The 14544-nt window shown below is 41.3% G+C and overlaps 1 non-coding gene across 1 annotated transcript; it reads right to left on the reverse strand.

The window, feature by feature from the left end:
• Positions 1–813: 813 nt before the first annotated feature.
• On the reverse strand, positions 814–2221 carry LOC110076127 (uncharacterized). Its single transcript, XR_012088092.2, has 2 exons — positions 2098–2221; positions 814–942 (listed from the first exon to the last, which is right to left on the reverse strand). It is a non-coding gene; the product is annotated as an uncharacterized LOC110076127 (transcript).
• Between the last annotated feature and the right edge of the window lie 12323 nt (positions 2222–14544).

Raw genomic sequence — 14544 nt, forward strand, 5'->3', positions numbered from 1 at the left:
TCTCCATCCACAAGTATCAGTACGTTTCAGAAGGCCCTTGTCATTCTTGCTGGATGTGTGGAGGCAAGGAGAATGTCTAAAAGGCAAAGAGTAGGGCTTCTCTGTGATGTCTACTTTCACACATGAAAGGGGTTTGTCTGATTTTTTTCATGGCTCTAAGACCTCCAAAGTATTGAATATTTGTAGAAGATTTGTGATGTTTGTCTAGTTCATTATAAGTGGGGTTCATCCTCTAAGCAAAACATTCTCTCTCACATAAGAAAAAAATTAAGATTCTTCAGGCACCTTTTGGACTAATGGGTTTATTACACCGTCAGCTTTCATGGACCCATTTGACTTCAACAGCTTCAACCTATATTACTGTACTTAAGAATATGGCATGGTACCTATCTAAAATTTAGTGTCTTTGTTTGATAGCAAGCTAGACACGGAACATATAAGGCTGTGTTGTTTGTATACACTATGAAATGTTGGGTTTTGACCTAATGAATTGCCACAGTGTTTAAAAACAGATAAAGAAATCTGGCTTTTCTTCATTATTGTCTACTGCTTATCACAGATTTACTTAGCATATTATTGTTGTTGTTGTTTTAATGTATATACCACTCCGTTGTGCTAGAGCACTCTCTGGGCAGTTTATATATAATTAAGCAAGCAACATTTTGCCCTTTAGAAGGCTGTTTACTCATTTTACCCACCTTGGAATATATGTGTATCTGTACTATGTCAAACCTTTTTCGTGAAATGTAATGGATGGCTATTACAACACACTTTCTGTACATGAGTGGTTTCTACCTGGTGCGTAGGTCACTCTTTTCTTTTTTTTCTCCTTCTGTTCCCCAGCCAGGAAGCTCTTCCTCCGACCCAGGACGCCCTGCTCCTCATCCTCACCCAGGACACTCTCCTCCTCACCAAAGAGTATCTTCTGCTCCAGCATCTTTTCTGAAAAATATGAGGCAAATTACGCTGGCTTTTTTCATAAGAGAAAGACATATTTGTTTAATTTTTAAAAAATTTCCTTTATTTCCATCCAGGCTTTTCCAAAAAAAAGGGGTCCAAGGTGGTTAATAAATTACTAGAAGACACATACAGCTAAAATCAAGAAGTGGTTGTATTGAAATGTGATTAAACATACAGCAATGTTAGAAATGCTATCTTCTCCCCTTGAAACAGCAAGCTAGAGTGCCTACCTGCAAATAATAAGCCAACAAATGCCCCAGTCTACCAAAGTGATGCCAGCAGGTAAATATGGGAGACCTATGTTCAGATCCCTACCCATAGCTGAATTTTACTTCTGGTGGCCATGAACCAGTATTTCTCTCAAGGACCTATGCATGCTTTCATAAGCTCTTGGGAGGAAGACCGATAGAAACATACCATAAATATGTGAATAAAAACTACCATATTTTTGTGTCAAAATCAAAACTGGGGTGGGGTGGGCAGGCAAGCAGGGGTTGAAAGATAAAGGTTCTAAGGAAGATAATAGGTGCTAGGTAGAGGAATCAGGTATTCTGAAGTCTCCCAAACCACCCATGTGTTTTGTCTCTGTATACTTTCAAACTGAGGGTACAGTTACATATCAAAATACTCCTGGGTTTCTGTCAGGTTTAGCACACCTGAAATCCATTTAAAAATATCAGTTTACATGGCATACAGCTAATTGTGCATTATTCTGGCCGGGAAGTGTGTTTTTGGTTCAGTAAGCAAGTTTTTTTTTTAAATAACTGCTAGGGGCTTGCTTATAAATACTTTTATGTGAATGTATCTGCTGTTTGAATTGTTTATGTGCACTTTTAAAAATATTATAATGTTTTTCTAACCTTCTCCTAAACTATAACCCATCAAATTTTCAACAGCCCAAGCCAAGGGGAGCATGAAAATGCCTATGAAGAGGGTTTTGTTCAAGTGAATCACTATTTAAGGGAAATTGTTGAAACCAACACAGAGGCTATAATTTCCACAAAGGGGTGTGTGTGCTTGCTCCACCCTAGAATCCTAAATTTATTTACTATACTAGTATGCAAGAGAGAGACACATTGTGGGCATTCTCAATTTTAAAAAAACCAACACATTCAAATTCATGAAGTGGAATGGTACCTAAAAGCATTTGCCTCTCAGGTTTTCTCTGTCCAACATAGGGCAAGTCCTCATAGGAAAATAATAGGGTGTTGACTTGCTGTGGCCCTCTTCTTTCTTCAGCAATCAGCTGGCTCGTGAGCACCTCATAGTTACAGCGAGAAAGAATCGGCTTTTTAGCCACTGATCTGGGAAACTTTGGAGGAAGACAGGTGACTATGGTCAGACCCTGTAGCATGAAACCAGATGCAAAATCCAAGGGATGCGGTCTCAGAGCAGAAATCCGAAACCGAGAAGGTATGGGACTTTTCTGTGATGGGAATCTGGGAGGGCCACTAGGTTGTGGAGGAATAGCACAGCTTCTGTTCATAAGGCCTGGAAGCTCAGTTCCCAAATCATAGTCTGGAAAACACAAATAAATCGGTTGCTGGCTCTTCACAGGTGTCAGTGGAAGGTAGGTATCATCTATTCCAAACCTCCTGAGGAGTTCCTCATCTTCCTTAAGAGTACCTATTGAGAGTGGAATAAATATGACAAACACAAGGAGAAAGAGAGAGGGGGCGGAGGAGAGAGAGAAGAGAGAGAGAAGCAGAATTAGACAACTCAACGTTAAAATGAATGCTTGCTGGTAGATACTTACACACTGTGGAAACAGAATACAGAACAATTCACTGGACCTTGATTGTGGAGAGTGAATTTGCAGTTGAACAAAGAGAGAGAAAGAGCAAAAGCACACAGCAGATCATAATTGATTTTTGTCGTTTGTGTGCAGGCAGAAATGGGGGTGAGTTGTGTAAGGAAGTGTCAGAGAACCACATGGAGTGAGAGAGGTGCCCAAGAAAGGAGAGAAACAAAGATACAGGGATTTTTGTAAGAAAGGAATGAGCAGACGATAGCAGATGAGAAGACCAGTTGGGGAGAAAAAGGGCGGTGGTATGGAAATGCTCAACAAATAGACTGAGGTCCGGACTGCAGATAACACACCAGTTTGCTTGAACTCATTTCATTGTTTCAGATATGATTCCAATAGAGAATTAGACATGCAAGCAAAGCCAATGTTCTGTCCAGAAGACCAATTTGGCAAAGCAATTTGCAAACTAGAGGACATGTGCAAAGCTTCTGTTGTCACAATCAGACACTTTCAGTACTTAATGATTTCTTGCTTCTAATTAGGTCCAGTATGCAATGCGTATTTGCTGATGATAATTAAAAGAAAGAGTACCAGATGTTTAAGACTCCATCTTCTCTGAAGGAGGGAAAACTGGGTCTTGAATTCACATTGTGTCTTCCTCTTTCTTTACACTAAAATCCAGCCATCACCCTCAAAAAAAATGTAGTGTGAACTCTTGTAACAGGATACAGTAATTAATCATATCCATGTGTATGACTACAGCCATTTCAGCAGAGGAAGCTGGTGTAGAAAACTTCAAATCATCCTGAATTAATACACCCCTCTGTGTAGTCGTACCCTTAGTCTGTTGTAGCAAAAACGCAGAGCTGTGTGGTATCAGAAGAGGTCAGGGAGAGGGCCATTTCTATTTTTGCTTGATCTGATAGGACATTTGGCCAATAGCTTTCTGTTTAAAATGATGCTGCTGGATCTTACATTTCTACAGTTTAAGGGTACTTGCTTCCAATGTTATTTTAAATGTACTGTATTGCCTTCTTCTTTTTACCCACTACTTTTTCCATCTCTTTTACACTCCATATAGAAACCGATTAAGCTACATAGACAGAACAGCCACACAATGCCTACTGACTCATCGTGCTAGACGCTAATTATCTGGTAATGCTGTAAGCAGCAGCATCTTGTATCAGCAACGGAGCCTTTTGTAAGGCAACTGTTGCCTTTCAAGAGCCAGTGTGAGGCAGTGGACAGAGTGCCAGACTAGGACTCAGGCCTGCTTGGTCACTGGGGGATGGCAGTGGTAAACCACTCCTTCAACATCTCACATACCTCAAAAACCCTATTAGGGTTGCCATACATCAAAAGCAACTTGACAGTTCATAATGACATATTTTATCGCTTTACCTACTAGCTACCATCACACAAAATGCCCCCCCCAAATTTCCCTCAAATGAATTCTGTAAACATTTTAGAACCAATGCGTAAATGACATTCATTACATGCACATGCACATACAGAATCTGATACTCCCAATTTATAAGTGATTTATTTAAAAAATAACTTTGACCTTTTCTCACTACTGCTCAGAAGTCACTATACTCATCTGGGGGGAAAATAATGAGTTCTTTTGAAGCTGTATTCAAGATGGTTGCCTCGAGATTGCCAAGATCCCAGATCCACTGCTGGCAGCTACTGACATCACAAGCTGGCCCAGAACCTATACACACTTCATCTGCTATGCCTCATTTTCTCCCCTTCTAAATGTTCACATGCAGGCTGGTTTAGGTAACCAGACTCTATTACTTCTCGGTTTCTGTAAGAATGGGAGACTGGGCGGTGGTAAGGGCCCAAGAGCTGCCTTTAAACCTGAAGCTGCAACCTGTTGTTTTGAACCAACTTACTAAGAAAGAAGCCCCACAGAACACAATTGGGATTACGACTCCATAAATGTCTCCAGGATTATGAGGCAGTTTAGGCTGTGAACTCTCAGCAGTCTACTGTCACTATCAGTACCAGCCCAACTCTGCATTCCATGCCAGCTTCTCATGGTTTAGGAAATTGGCATGCAATGCATTCCTTGGGACAGCTGTGAACAATTCTCCCACATTACCTTTATAGCTTTTCCTTTTAGGGGTAAGCCGTTCAGTTTCAACCTTTGGAGGTAAAGGTCTCCGTAGTAGCTTAGGTTCAGACATGGCCCTGGGTTTTAATTGTGAACTAAAAGTACAGAAAAAGAATCAACAATTATACTTTCAGATACTTTCAGATACTGAAAATTAAAATGGGTGGTGGGAGAATAGATGTGGTCTGCATGATTCAGTACTTTGGGAAAAAAGGACGATATAAAAACAAGAGCTCAGCTGTTCTAAAACTTTTGGATGCAAATAATTACTGCCACCATCACCCCCAAATCATCTTCCTTCTAGAATGTACCCACACCCATACAATCCTCAGTCCACCAATAACTATATACTAAAGAAGATGAGATCCTAAAGGTAGGAACAACCATCTCTCTGCAGAGTAGAGTGGGGTGAATACGGTCCAATAAAGATAACAAGAAATAAGCAGAGTTGTTCTTGGTTATGATCATGTGGTTCAGTGTACAGTTCAGTGCAGTGAAGGAAAAGGACACTAACATTTCTGTACAACCCGTTTCAAATCACACATTATGTCTGCTCTTGCCATGAGTTTCTGGGACATTCATTTATAATTTTTCTGCACTACTGACAGATGTATGCCTGAAGACGTGGATTTTTATTTCATGAAAGCTTGCATCCATTGTCTGATTTTTAGTGGCCTAATAAAAGCAAAGCTTGCTGCTTATATACTGCCCCATAGCGCTTCAAGCACCCTCTGGGCAATTTACAAATTAATTATGCAGGCTTCACATCCCCCCACCCCCCAGCAAGCTGGGTACTCATTTTACCGACCTCGGAAGGATAGAAGGCTGAGTCAACCTTGAGCCGGCTACCTGGGATTGAACCCCAGGTCGTGAGCATAGTTTTGGCTGCAGTACAGGTGTCACATTCTTCTATATTTGTGTTGTAAATACAACCATGTGGCTTCCTTTTATTTTGTTTTTTTATATCCTGGAGACGCCATGAAAAGCTGCCTCAAGCACCACTGAAGATTCTTTACATTAGTCAAGTTGGACTAGATGAACTCTTTCATCAACCAAGCAGGAGGAGAATTCGGAACAAGTGCTTACAAACTCACCAGGTAATATAATATTTTAACTAGGTGTAATTGGACTTCAATTGGCTTCTACCTGGTGAGCAAAACAAAATTTATCCAAAAATTTATCCCAGTGTTCTGGTGGAGATTGCTATGTCCATGATGGTTCCCCACCCCACCCCCACCCGTCAAGGAAACTTGTTTTCCAAAACCAGGCAATGTAAGGGAATGGGGAGGCTTATGCAGAGTGATGGGCTGCTTCTGACTGAGTATTGAGTGGAAATTTCCAACCACACCACCATAGTCTGCCTATAACCAACTTTAAACACACCCTAAGACATTTTGCCATGAGTTTTGGGGACATTCATTTATAATTTTCCTTCACTACTCGCAAATTACAGGTGTGTGCTCAAAGAAGCAGAGTTTTATTCCACAAAAGTTTGCATTAACTATTTGATTTTTAGAGACCTAGTAAAAGCATCACATTCTTCTACGTTTGTATTGTGTAATGGTCACAAGGCTTCCTTTGGAGTTTTAGGTCAACAACATATTTCCGCCTTTTACAATGTTATCCCCCAGGCACGGAAATATTTAGGGTCAATGTGCCTGAGAAGTTAAGCATGAAAACAAATCCCTGTTTTGTGACCAATTACAAAATGTAAGCACGTTAATCTCCTAATGTGGATCGAGACAAGTTTATGTTAGAATAAACAGGCATTATTTTCCCCTTAAGGATTGTCTACTTCTAATGATGAATTAAGTGTGTTACCTAGTTCAGCCCTCAGAAAGGACAGCAAAATTTAAAATTGTTTTGTTTGCCTGGATGTAGTAATATGCAGGTCATGATTGTAGCAGGAGGATCTTATGTCCAAATTGAGCTTTCATGCTCCACTTCGTCCCCAAGCTGTTGCTGAATGTGGTGAAGACGCAAATTTAGTTGACTCATGGAGACAATTAAAAGGTGATACGTGACTTGAACCACATTCAAGAACTAGTGGTTACAGTATATTTCTTTAAAAGTCAAGATGTAATAGAAAGTTGTTTCACAGTCTGATAATGACCTGTTTATACACACAATCTGACTGGGAAAGACAAGAACTGAGAAGGAAAAGTTTGTACCTAAATGATTCAATTTTCAGCATTGGAAATTAAATAATCCAGCAGAATAAACCACATGCCTTCTTCAAGAAAAATGGGTGTTGTTTATTTTGACCTGGTAAATAAATGTTTTGTGAGACATTTCAGAATCCAGTGAATTCACTCTCATATAAGATGATATATTTTTTGGCAGAAGAAATTGTGTTACAAAATAAATCCAAAGAAAATGGGTGTCTTATGTATCCAAGTCTTGAACAAAAAAAGGCTACAGAACAAATGCATAAGCCAAATATGTATTTTCCTGATGTAACTGGACCAAATTAATCACTTAACTTGGTCTAATTACATGAGGAAAATACATATTTGGCTTGTGATTAATTTGGTCCAATAATTATCACAGCATCGATATTTCTGCTAATATCATTACAGTTTGCATCAGTAAGCTGCAATCCTATATAAACTCAGCTGGAAATAAATTACGTTGAATTCAGTGCCATTTACCTGAGAGCAAATTCTCAAAAGACTGTGCTATTAATAAAAAAATTAAAGAAGGTATGACAAGGTGAGAATAAGACTGATGTACCCTGTTTCCCCAAATACAGTATAAGACCTAACCTGAAAATAAGCCCTAGTATGATTTTTCAGGATGGTCATGACATAAACCTTACCCCCCCCCCAAATAAGCCCCAGTTAAGTGAAACCCCACCCTCCACCCTTGTGCAGCAACGAGAAGAAGATGGTGTGACTGTATTTGGATAAATCTAGATTGTTGTACCTTTAAAAAAATTAAAACATCCCCTGAAAATAAGCCCTAATGTGTTTTTTGGAGCAAAAAATTAATATAATACCCTGTCTTATTTTCGGGGAAACACGATATTGTTTTCACACAGAATGACAGTTGCACTATTTACAATATTTAGTTCACTTTTTAAAAAAGCAGTACAATCTTGTGCAACTTTACTTAGAAATAACTCCCCTTTTGATCAATGAGACTTCTCATTAAACAAGCAGAGAACTGCAGCCTTAAGGTATGTTTATTTCAATTGTTTGGTGAGGTGCTTCTTGGTAATATTGATTAATGTATAATATGTTATCTGTTCAGAGCTGGCTGGATAACTAAGTTTTTAAAGTATCCAGTTGCAGAGCCAGAGACTGGGAGTTCAGTTCCCCCACTGTGCCTCCTGGGAGAAGAACCAGCCTGTGTGGCCTTGGGCAAAAGCTGCACAGTCCCAGGGCACCCCCAGAAGAAGGGGATGGCAACCATCTCTGAGTATTCTTTATCTAGAAAACCCTGGAAAGTTCACCATAGGTTGGAATCAACTTGGTGACATGTTTATATTATTATTAGAGGTGGGGTATATGTATACGAATATGAATATCCCTGCACAGCTGGAATTAATGAAGGTCCGCCCCCTGGGGCTGTACCGTCCACTCACACGTCCCGTGGCAGTCTCACTCATTCTTCCAATCACTCTTGGAGCCCCACTCTCTTCCTGATTGGCTAGCCAATCCAGGCAAGTGGAGGGAGGACAGGCCCCCCTGCACAGGAAGGGAGCAGGGCTCCAGGAGTGACTGGAAGGTTGAGTGAGGCCGCCATCGGACGTGCGAGTGGATGGTCCAGCCCCAGGGGGTGAACCCTCGTTAACCCCCACTGCGCAGGGGTATCTGTATACAAATACCCCCATCTCTAATTATTATATGTTATGCAGTTACATTGTTCCAAAATTTTCTTTCAGAACCCTGGTGAAAATCTAGGGATAAATTTATAGGGAAATAGGGTTGGCACATGATTAAATCTGCAATACCTCAGAGCCATAGAGATAAGCACAGGGAATCGATAGTATTATGCAGCCCAGATGACACACATTTCGGGAAAGTCCCAATCCCATTTAGAGGAAAAGAGCTGTGAAGATATCATTTCCCGTTATTTTGTGGGATCTGAAAGTGCATAGTCAGCCATTTTACCTACACACCTTAAAAATGTAGGCAAATGGAAGGGTATGTAGCCCTTTAAAAGTTGCTGTTTTCTTTGTTCACCATTCTTCCATCGTTTGCAGCTGGAAAATAAGAAAAAGCTTTTTCTACTTGGCATAAACATAGAGCACAATGTACAGATCTCATGGGGGAAAAAGTCACTGGCCGAAATCCTGTTTCTTATTTCTGCCGGCACACCAGGAATGATGTCACTGGCAAGAGCAGACCGCCACTAATTAAAGAGCCCCTGCTTTGATATCAGGTTGGGTGCAGCTTTGGCTCATGGTCCATCAGCTGCAGACCATCTAAAATTAAAGCACAGATGGTTGAATGAGCAGCAATCTGCAACTACCGGTGATGCTGTTCTTGCTAGGCTGGCAGAGCTACGCCACCAATAATCTGTGAAAGTCCAACTCAGAAAACACATAATAAACAATTACAGGTCAGACATTTTGCAATTCTGGTCCACGTGCCAGAAGTAGTTTATAGATAAATGAAACTCTGGAAGTCACATATGCCCACCTCTGGATTTTGGTGGCCCAATCTGTTATCCCCCCCCTCCCCTCCAGTCACAGGGCTTTCTTTACAGAAACAAGATGGTTTTTTTTTTCCTTTTCTTTTCTGACTGAAAGTCCTCTTGCACCATCTACTGGCCAACAATAAAATAAAAATAAAAGGATTGAGGGTGCCAAGGGTGATGGAGTGGTATGGGCCCCTCATAAAACTTACTTATTTGTTTAAAATATTTTTACCTTGCTTTCTTCTTAAAAAGGACGCAAGGTGACTTGCAGCCTTGAAAGACAATGTTTAAAGCTGAAAACAATGAGTATACAACGGTGGTTTACACCATTAACAGACAATATTTAAAGCTAAGATCAATGAGTGTAGAAGGCAGCTTATATCCTTAAAGGACAATATTAAAGCTAAAACAATAACCATGCAAAGACTAAAAAGGAACAAATACCCCTGTGAGAAATGGTAAACACAAGCAGTACCAAGGGCCCAGTCAGAGCAGCAGCGCATAGCAATCCGCCTAAAAGTCACTCATGTAGCCAGTCACTCATGCAGGCAGTCACTGCCCTTTGTGATGTGAAAGTTTGGCCTCCTTTTTCCTGCTGGCAATGCGGCCACAATATGGTGCAGGCATATTGGGCCATTTCCTGGCGTGTTGAATCATGGATACAGAAGCACAATATTGTACTCTATATTCATAAACTGGATGTGGTTTCTTTGTTTGGTGTTTTTATTGTTCTATTTTTTAAAGAATTGAATTGTCCTGCAATGGTAAATGGTATTCTGCTTACTCCCTGCAAACTAGAACAGGCCCCAAAATGAAAAAGGGTGCTGCCAATGGAGGAGAGGGACTGTTATTACAGGCTTGAAATTCCTGACATGCCTACCTTCTTTGACTGGTGACATCTCCCCAAGGAAATAACTCTATTGGCTGAGAATCTCTGATTTGGTACAGGCAATTTCTGTATGGAGTATAAACCTGATTTGAAAGGACTGTAAGCCTGTACAAGGCTGAATCAGTTCCCAATGCTCATGGATGAAAAGGATGCAGGACACAATTTGCACTTGTAGGACAATTCAATTCTTCAAAAGAAAAAGAAAAGAAGAAGAAGAAGAAGAAGAAGAAGAAGAAGAAGAAGAAGAAGAAGAAGAAGAAGAAGAAGAAGAAGAAGAAGAAGAAGAAGTTTAAGCTCACTTGTTTCTGAATGGACAGGGGGTGGGGGTAAAACAGTTTTACTTCAAAAAATCCATAACTTGAAAACCCTGTGCCCAAACGACCCCACATTTGGCACATACATAGCAAGAGAGGACTTTCTGCTACATCTGTGCCAAATTTGGTATTGATCCAAAGTCCAGTTTCAAAGGTATTGGGTGTTTCTTTTTGATTGGGCTGCCCCCATTTTTAGAATTGCTCTGTAGAATGTTGCCTTGCTTTGTTGCACACTAACATCGCTGCACTCTTCCTGCACTGATAATTTCTTCATAGGGAGTATTGCCAGCCAAACCTGGTGTGTTGTTTTGTTGTTTTATAGCTCACATGCACAGTTAGCCTAGCACTCCTGAGGAACAGTTGAGAAGCGCGTTTTCATGTGTCCCTGGACTTGTTCCTACAATCAGAATGATCCTGCAGCTTCTTTTAACAATGTGCTAAAAAAAAAAAATACATGCTGGGGTTGCATCCAGGCTTCTTCCTTCCCTCAGATGATGTCCCAGGTAGGCCCAAAGGATCTTTAATTATCTCAGATCTAAGATGGGAGATAAAGTTTTACCCCTTCTCTTTCCTGCAACAATGCCAACTTGAGAGTATGTAACAGCTCCTAACTGCCTTCTTGAGATGGGGGACACAGTGCTGTGCTTTGTGGCCAGTCACCCCTTACCTTTTAGGCATAGAGAACCTTTCCTTCTGCTACACCTGAGCAAAGGCCTTTATGTGGTATCCTTGGAGACAAGTATTAACAACAAGATGGCGGAATGCCCTTGTGATTGGCTGAAGGAACAAATGACTGTTCCATTCCACAAAAAACCTGCAGCGGGAATAACTTAAGTGAAGGGACTGTCTTCTACTGTTGTTCTGTAAGATAGGGATGGGCAATTGTGCCTCTTCAGATGCTTTTTGGACAACCCAACACCACCATAATCCCTCACCACTGGCTACATTGGCTAGGACGCAGGAGGGCTGGAGGCTGAAAAACATCCAGAGGGCCACAGTTCCCACCAACAATATAAGGGAAACTACAGTTCTGATCAATGAGCAATCAATAAAGAATGCAGGAAGAGAGCTGTTGTCTGCTCAGCTCTACAAGTGGCAATCTACAGCATGGCGAGGGCAAGGGGCAGTGGTGCTGCAAGTGTGAAAGAAGCACACCTGTAGCTGGGCATGCCAAGCCGCTAGCTGCCATGATACGATTCTATGGAGCAAGGTATGGTTGTGTGAACTTCATTCCTTTAGATTCAGAAGCACAAGATGGAGATTGCTGCAGATTCTTTCCACCTATGGGCTGACAAAACAAATGTTGCTGTCTAAGGCAAAGTACAAAACTCTGTTCCCTGTATTCTACAGCAGCCTTGACATTATCATTAGGGATGAGGCAGCATCCTCTGTCCCAGCTGAGAGTGCCATCCTGATGAGAACATAGCAACTCCATTCACGAACACAGAAGAATGGCCAAGGGGTTGCGACTGAAGTCTCCCTCCACACCACCTGCCTTGTTTCACTCTGCCTAATGACAGAGGCAGCCTTTCTATATCTTTCAACACAGGCTGCTCTTGAAAATTGCCTAGAAAGAAGCCACAGTGTCTCAAAACCTGGAAGGGACCTGGAGAAGTCACAGTGTCCTTCAGCAGCAAGATGGCTACTCTGAGAAGGACTCCTCTACACGTGGCAAGAGGATGGGCACTCTGATCGGATGGCCAGAGGTTCACAAGGGTCAAAGGCAGATGGGAATCCCCATCACCATAAGGATGAATATTGAAGATAAACTGTAAGTTTTGCTGAGCATAAGTAGGGGATGAGGGATTGTGATATCCATGAGAGTTTCTCTTGTGAAGTTATGGTCATTACATTGTGTAGCTATGCCTTTGTTATAAGGAAAAGAACCAAATTACAACTAATTAATTATTTTTAACTGGCTACATCTGAACTCTGATTTTTCTCTTTACTCATGGGACTGCATAGATGACATGGATTGCGGTATGCATGTGGCAGGGGGCCTATGTTAAAAATCTGTACAGCTTCCACCCCAAGGCTATTTGGGTCCTGACTGCATTTATTTATATCCAGGTTCTCCCAGGACCTGAGGTCTAATATCTGTCTCCTTTTCAATCTGGGTATATGCCATGGGAAGATGCTGTTTATACCGAGACATGCAGCACGGTCTAATTCAGTCCAAATGTCACATTATACGTGTAGTAAAGTGGCTTGGGACAATAGAAGCTGCATTATGAATCAGAGACATAGGATCAACAAATGCAAGGTTACTTAAAATCTACATATCCTTCCCTTGTCATTAAAAAGCAAATAAGAAGAAGGAATAGCACGGGGGCCTGATCCAGATTTGGAATGTAACCTGTGGGGTGGGGAGTTTTTTGTGCTGAAAATCAATACATGCACACCCAAAGCAGCTATTTGCTGCTGTTAGCAGCATCAGGAACAAGTCATTCTTTCACCAGGGAAAAGAGAGGGATTCTTGCCAGTAAAAAAATAGCATGACTAGAAAAGATGAAATCTCACATCAGCTGATTTGAGGACAGACTGGAGTCTGTCTGTAGCTGCTTTTCGTCTTCTAAAATGTTGGAAATCTCATAACATGGAATGGAAAGATACATTTGAAATAATATGTGGTTTGACCCTTACTCTAGCAGCTGCTATCTTTGGGTCCCCCCCCCCAAGGCATATGAACAGGTCTTCTGGCGACCTTTAGGCATAGCAATGTAGGTTGTAAATCCAGCCTATTCCTAAGTGCAATTGGTGCATTACATACATGCAGTTTCATTAATTTGGTCACAAATGCAAGATGGCAGCTGTGAGTTTAAACTTCATTAGTTGTGCTGCTCTTGAAAAAAGCAACAACCCACAAACAAACAGGTGATCATCTTCTCGGCTCCACCTTGTAAAGCAAACAAATCAAAAACCCTGGCCTCTGAAGATCACTTTCTTGGGGCCACTTCCCTGCTTATATCTGTGTACAGCCTTCTAGTTCACATACCCACTGGTACGCTGAAAGTACCAGGTGGAAGAACCCGAAGAGATGAAGCAGGTCTCTGAGGAACCCTCAAGATCTTGATAAGCATTCTAGAACAGCTGTTATGTCTGGCTTTGCTTGACTAGAACTCTTTCTTCCCAGGCCGAAGTAATTATTACTATTATTTGCTTAGTTTCCCTTTAATTGAGTAGAGTGGTGCCTCACTAGACGATGATAATCCATTCCACTGAAATCGCTGTTTAGTGAAGTCTAGCGAAAAGCATTTCCCCGTTGGAATGCATTGAAAGCTGTTTAATGCGTCCCAATGGGGAAGAATCGTCGTTGTCTAGCAAAGATCGGCCATAGGAAAGCCGCTTTGCGAACCGCCGATCAGCTGTTTAAATTGCTGTCCCTCCGCACTTGAAAACACCTGTTTTGCGAGTGCGGAGGGAGCTGTCAAAATTGTCATCTAGCGAAAATCGGTTTCCGAAGCAGGGACCAAACATTGTCCAGCGAAATTCCCCCACAGGAATCACTGTTTTGTGAATCACTATAGCGATCGCAAAAAGTCAATGTCTAGCAAAAAAACTGTCATGCGGGGTAACTGTCTAGCGAGGCACCACTGTAATGTATTGCATGAGCCACCAATCAAATACATTAATCAGTTCATCAATTATTTCAGCCTCAAATGAAATGGGTTTTAACTTTTAACTATGGAAATGTTTTTATGTACCTGGCACCATTCCTCCAAGATGGAACAAAAGCAGTGTGAATTCCCAAGCAATTTTCCATCAAGACACAGACCAGACTGTTAAAATGCTACAACCCCAAGGTTACTACTTCATAGAGGTTCCAGTTATAGTCTAGGAACTTTTACCCTTCGCCATCTGAAATCCTGCA

This window comes from Pogona vitticeps, chromosome 1 (assembly GCF_051106095.1).
Source record: "Pogona vitticeps strain Pit_001003342236 chromosome 1, PviZW2.1, whole genome shotgun sequence".
Classification (NCBI taxonomy): Eukaryota; Metazoa; Chordata; class Lepidosauria; order Squamata; family Agamidae; genus Pogona; species Pogona vitticeps.